A 7106-nucleotide genomic window follows, 5' to 3' on the forward strand; every position below is an offset into this window, starting at 1 on the left:
GTTACCATGGTAACTTACTCTGTGAACCTAACCTGGTCAGGAGCAGGTTTTCTCCGGTAAACCCAGAGTTTCTATTGGTCTCCTCCCCCTTTTTAAAGAGGAAGTGGTTTTTAAACACCTCATTCATTCTTTCAGTACATTTTTATTAATAAAATTAATCTTATTAATAAATAAAATATTGCTATTTTTACTGCTGTTTTCCCCCCCAATTTTTTTTAATAAGATGAAGTCTATATGTAACTGTTGCCAGTTAAGGAGTTATGATAATGTAGTTCTAAACAAATTCTACAGAATTAAACATTGGCATTTACTGAAAATCACTGAACTGTGTTCATCTGTGCACCAGAAGTTGATGGACCGTCCTCCTGCTGTTCTTCCACACTCTGAGGGCGGGGGGAGAGATAAGAATACCTGTTTATACTTAGATATAAACTTAGATTCTATAGGCTACTCCACATAAAAATGTAATGTGAATGTGTAGATTGTTTGATGTGTAGACACATAATATTAACATTACCTCTGTAGGCCTCTCTGTGGCAGCAGAAACTCCTTCTTTATCCCCATCGTCCTGTGAAGATGAGCATTTGATTGAGTACACTTTATAGCACTATTTGTCATAATTTCTGGTGTATTGAGTAGGCGACTTACAACTGCCTGGGGTTCTGTTGGGACAGGAGGCTCCAAAAGACAGATATTACCATCAGAATCTGTTGGGATCAACAAAAAACCCAACCCAAAGTAAAATAAATGGAAATATAAAAAATAGCCTATATATATAAAACACATGTAAACCTCTTACATTTTATGAGGCCCTTGGATCTTCGGGAGTGACTGGCTCTGAAGTTCCTCCAGGAATTCCCTCAGCCAAAAATGCTGCTGCACTGCTTGACACTGGATGCTATTTAGTTATTTAATATGTCAAATGTTTGTAAAGTCAGGTAGCCTACACCCATGATATGCTCAAGCCTTACCTGATTGAACTATGTTTTTATATTTAATTTTCAGCTGCTGCCATGTTCTTTTAACACCTGCAGGATTGCACCTACATGAAAATTAAGATTAGGTTGAATAACATACTGTTCTTCCAGTTTCACCTCTGATATTATAACAGTTGGGTAAGTTACTCTAAAATAGTTATTAATTACTAACTACAAATGACATCTTCAACAGTGTAATTAGATTAATGTAATAATGACTGTAATAATCTTTAGAAAATATTGGTCTACTTATTAATAATTACTAAATCCCATATCAACCTCAACCACTTGAACAATACAAGGAGAGACAAGAAACTGCACTTTTAATGCTTTCAAATAAACAATATACAATTGCATGAATTATTCTTGAATTGACCAAAGTGTGTAGAGGGAGAAGGTTACATTAAAAATATACCTTTTAAAAATGTATGTTAAATATACAGAATTGTTCTATAGTCTAATGCAATTACATCAGATTTTACTTTAAATTACAGAAGAATTAAGAGTAATCCCTTTAATTAAATTACAGTATTTAGATTACTTGGTAATTAATTACACCCAACACTGTATAACAGTAATTAAAATGTAAACTTATGCATTGACTCGAGCAACTATTTTCTTCCTAGCTAACTCTCTGTCCTTCGCTGCCGGAGCCGATATTTAATAATAATAATAATAATAATAATGTGTTTGTACTCTCCATGCTTGCAGAAGCTCATCCAGTTCTGCTGGTGAGAAATATGAAGACCTCTTTTTGTCTGGCGCTGTTGCCATGGTGAGTCATAATATCTGTGCTCCATTGATAAGGGCTTTTTATAGTTGTGGTGCACGTGCTTAACTCAGTCAGTCAACTCAGAGTTGATCGAACTAACTCATTTCAGCTGTTCTGTAACCGAAAGCTAAGTTTTAACTCAGAGTTGGTTGAACCTCCTTTCTGAAACAGGCACCAGGTCGGAGCGCATTAGGTGTTTTCTGTTAGAATGGTGTTGTGTAAGCGGACCCTAAGTTAATAAACAATGATCTTTGCAACGGAAGTGAATCAATCAAAACTAACTTTATTTTTGGACAATAACTTTATTCCAGAGCTGCTCTAAAGCCAAAACAATCTCTGTTACTTTAATTTCCCATTATCACTGTAAAGCTGCTTTGAAACAATCTATATTGTTAAAAGTGCTAAATAAATGAAGGTAACTTGACTTAAAGGGACACTTCACCCATTTGCATTAAGCTTTGTATTGTTAGAAACCCAGTCATATATTATAATAAACGTGGATTTTTCATTAATTTTTCCCTGAGATGGGAGAAATAAGGATTTAAGTGTTTTACTTCCTGCTTATTATGACGTAAAAATCATCATTTTGCGTCATAATAAGCAGGAAGTCACATTTCATTGAAAAGTATAGAGACTTCAAACACTAGCTCCTCATTATTCCAGGGGGCGGGACCCGCTCACGCTACAGGCCTATTACAGATCAGTGGGTGGGACTTCACTTTCTGAAACTAAAAGTAATATCCTCCATCTTGTTTGGAAGCTAAGCTAACAGGCACTGTGGAGCCAGCTGTGAAGATATGACAATAGCGGAGGGTAACGTTACTCAATATGATGTAGAAGAAGAGGATTTCGGAAGTCTGATGCTCGAATCAGGTGTTTGTGGCTACCTTTACAAGCCGCATAGCGAAGAGCAGCCGAGGCAGAAGACCTGCCTGTCGCGGACGAGAAGCCCAGACTGGCTCGAGCTGGGGGCGGACTGGTGGCGCCGGTGATCTCACTATGCAACTACGAACACAGAGATAGAGTCCGTCTGCTGCGAAGAATTTAAACGATGCCAATTTCTCCTGGACGAAATCTCAGAATCAGACGAGGACACGGACGTTTGTGTTGTGAACCATCCTAGTTTCGCACCGCATCTGACTGAACATCCCGGTAACGTTACCATGCAATAATTCACCACTTCGAAAGAAATACAAATGAGGAGTAATTCACTAATGAGTTCGCCAACTAACTAACGTTAGACATTTTGTGTGAAATGAATTTCAAGCTCCGGTGGTTAGCTAGCCTTATAGACGGATGAGTGATTCATATGCTGTTCTGGATTAGTGGGAGTGGCTTGCGCATCTGTGCAATGTGGTGCATTGTGGGAGTTGTTGTCTTTCATACAAATGCGTCCTGAAGTTACTTTCTTTTTTTCCTCAGTCAAGAAGGCACCAAATTCAAAATTTATTTTACATTTCGACTACATATATGACCCACTTTCAATAAAGATCAATGTTCCCATGGGTGAAATGCTCCTTTAACAAGTGATTTGCCCATGTTTACTACTTTTATTTGCAAACTTCACTTCATTTTACTTTGACCTTGATGCTTTTTTCCCCTTTTGTCATGTACATATTATCACTTGTGGCCTGACCATCTCCTTGCTATGTGTAACCCTGTGCTGTTGAGTCCACATTCAAGGTTTCTGTTAAGTCTGTTCAAGTCAAGTCTTTGTTTTTTCTTTCTTTCTTATTTATTTCTCATTGTTTGAACAAACTACACTTGATTCAAACTTTACTTGGACAATCTTTTACAGAAGGCTCCACCACCACCTTGCTGTTTTGGATTTGTTTGAATGACTTCTGCCAATTTTCTGGCCCTGCTTTTGTCTTACCTGTTAAAGGGATGGTTCGGAGTAATTTCAACCTAGGGTCCTTTGCACCATGAGCTCGAGCCAAACATTATTAAAGTTAGAGCCTGTAAAAGTCCTTTGCAAAACTCACAAGTGTAGGGGAAAAGCTAGTGAATTTAACACTCCATAGAAATATGGACCCCCTCGAAAACGAGATACATCTCAAGGGGTTTATCTTAATAATAAACAAATTTGAACTAAAATATATCCCCAAAAAAACCTAATAATTGTTGCAAACTGGTACTACCAACAAAATATTAGTGCATTCCTGGAACTGGGCATCATTACACTACATCCTTATGCATTACTTTCTGGGAGGACTTTTATGGGTTTTTCCCAAATCACGGAAGTGGCCTCGATGTCTGGGTTAGCGGTAGCATGAGCCATCAAACAAGTGTTATTTAAATAAACTCCTGATGTACTTACAAACTTTCCAATGCCTCGTTTTATGAGTACAGAACCTATTTGTACTACTGTAGAAGTTTGGTAGCATTCCTGGCATTATTAGTGGGGTAATTTACGAGATACTAACTTGGATACATTACCGCCTGCACTAAGCGATTCGGCTGATATCTCTAAATAAGCTCTAACTTTAATAATGAAGGACCAAGGGAAAGAAGGCTTCTGGGGGGGTGTTTGGCTCGAGGTCATGGTGCAAAGGACCCTAGGTTGAAATTCCTCCGAACCATCCCTTTAAACACTGTATACAGATCCTCACACAAATCATCTCTTTACTCTGCAGGTATTCACAAGATAATTTATACATAAATATTACTCAGTTCAGTGTGCTGTTTAAAATATTACTCTTTTAAAAGAAAAACTCAGTTTTATTAGCTTTAGTGATGCAACGTCATATTAAGCATACATTTTGTAATCAAAATGTTAAAAAAGTAAACATTTGAACCAGGCACCAAAGGTTCTGTGTACAACAAAAACTGCCGTAGTTCAGTGGCCTTTAACCTGTCCAGTTCGTGTAAACCCTGGGGTTGCTGTGCAAATTCACTCTGCATCTCCCCTCTCAGCACATGTAGTTTTTGGGATATCTCTTCCTTTTGCCTTACAGACAAACGACAGTGTTTTGGGCCACGAGTCAAGAATGTCAAGAGGACTACTCCTAAGATGAACATAATATGCATGTCATCTAATACAAATGAGCTTACACAAGGAATTCCTGCAGCAATTAAGGGGCTGACACTGGTTTGGTGGTTGCTGTACTCTGCTCTACTGAAAGCTTCATCTGATCGAGAAGGGCATTCATGTTCATTGAACACAATTCTTCCCTCAACATGATCGCCTCTGATTACACATCTCTTACAACTTTTATAGGAATTGTGATTCTTAATACATTTTAGATATGCTCTTGCTGGCGCATTACAGATCAGAGCTTCAATATTGATGGTGTATGTCTGGTCTTTATAACTTATTCCATTGTCTTTAAGATGCTCGTCTTCATTCAAGAAGTGAGAAGGAAACTCCTCAAGGGGACTAGGCTTCTTTTGTCCACAAAATATTTTGCCAGTAATGCCAAAATTGAATACTGCTACTTTTGAAAAGAGGGATACCATCAATGTTTACACTGAGAAGGACACCATTCCTCTCTATCTGACAGATGTTTTATCTTGTGGTGTAGCAAGAAGTGTCCTGGCATCCATAGGCAACAGGTGCCCTTGCTTTCTTAACCTGTATGGACAGTAATTGATTCACAGATCTGTGAATTCCACAGATCACTCTGTTTTTTTGGCCCACTGTCTAAGGTGTTAAGATTGCAATACCAATTTGGCTTGTTTTTCTTAGTTAAACCAAATAAACTATTTTAAAAATATATTCTTTTATTTCAATTGTAAATAATTATTTTATATCATGTTTCAGAGAGAGCGAAAGGGAGAGAGAGAAAATTAACTCAAACAGGTTTATTGATAAATTCAGGTAAGTAAATGACAATGGTGTTTTAGATGGAAGGTGTGTTTACCATATTTGCTATTTTTATGGTTTTGAACTCTAACTTTGATTTTGTGCAATTAAAAATGAAAGTTGCTTTCATAAAGATGTTCCAATTAAACTTTATAGGTTCAACAACATTAAATGTTATGTTGACAGTACTGAATATTCTAAGTAAAATCAACTCAACTGATTCAGTGCAAGACGATAACTAGAAAACCTTGATTTGAGAGAACTTTTTTCTACAATGACTAATTTCTGACATCTACATAATGTTTTTTTTAGTTGACAGTGGGCTGTCAAATTACATGAATTATTTTCTCACTCAGACATAAAAAAAACATCAAAACTACCTATAGGTCAATCTTTTTCAAACTGTTAAACTTAAAGGAATAGTTCACTTAAAAATGAAAATTCTGTCATCATTTACTCACCCTCAAGTTGTTTCAAACCTTTATGAGTTTCTTTCTTCTGCTGAACAAAAAAGAAGATATTTTGAGGAATGTCGGTTACCAAACAGTTGATGGACCCTATTGACTTCCATAGTATTTTTTTCTACTATGGAATAAAGTGTTGCAATTGTGGAGGGGCCCATAGTTCAGGGTACGGTGGTTGCCAGGTTAGGAAATAAAAAAAAATTATAGATGACTTTATAATAACTTTATGACTTAAAAATAAACCACACATAATTTGTGTTCAAGAGTCATGGCTCAAACCTTACCTGAGTTTTGTAGTTCAGGGTTATACGGCTTAACGTAGGGATAGGACAGTCAGAAATGGTGGAGGGGTAATTACTCTCATTAAATTAGGAATAGGTTTTAGGAAAGTGGAAATAAATTCTGAACATGAAGCACTAGTGGCGGAGGTGTAGATTGGGGAACAGAATATAAGAGTAGTTAATTTTCATTATCCTTGTAAATAATTAAATATTAGGTAACGTTAGTACAGGAATAAGTAGGATAATATGGAGTCGTGATTTTAATGCTCTCAGCACATTATGGGGAAGTAGGTGTACAGACCAAAATGGGAAAGTCGTAGAAGATTTTCTAGATTTGGAGAACCTAATATGTCAATGATGGGAATGCAACAAGATTGGATATGGCACCAGAGAGAAGTTCAATTTTAGATTTAACTTGTCTCAAAATCTAGCTAGAATAAGTGTTGGGAGAGTATTGAATAATACTCTAATGGGTAGTGATCACTTCCCTATAATATGCAAATTAGGGGTTGAAGTAGATATAGCAATTAGAGAAATAATACCTAGGTGGAAATTCAAAACAGCAGATTGGAATATTTTAAAGGAAAAAAGTTAAGAAAAATGTATTGCATAAATGATGTAAATGAAGATATTGAGGAATTTAATGATAAAATATGTGGAGCTGTTATTAATACTGCAAAAAAGATTATTGCAAAAACACAGAAAAGTCTAAGAAGAAAGCAGTTCCATGGTGGACGGAAGAATGTAATTGTCACCATTACGTTCATTGTCACTGTCATCATCTTCTTCACTGTCACTGTCATCGTA

At 36.5% G+C, this 7106-nt stretch overlaps 1 long non-coding RNA gene across 1 annotated transcript; it reads right to left on the minus strand.

The window, feature by feature from the left end:
- Positions 1-160: 160 nt before the first annotated feature.
- On the minus strand, positions 161-5808 carry LOC309497713. Its single transcript, XR_014205673.1, has 2 exons — positions 800-5808; positions 161-707 (listed from the first exon to the last, which is right to left on the minus strand). It is a non-coding gene; the product is annotated as an uncharacterized lncRNA (long non-coding RNA).
- Between the last annotated feature and the right edge of the window lie 1298 nt (positions 5809-7106).

This window comes from Leuciscus leuciscus (assembly GCF_965113295.1).
Source record: "Leuciscus leuciscus genome assembly, chromosome: 4".
Taxonomy (NCBI): Eukaryota; Metazoa; Chordata; class Actinopteri; order Cypriniformes; family Leuciscidae; genus Leuciscus; species Leuciscus leuciscus.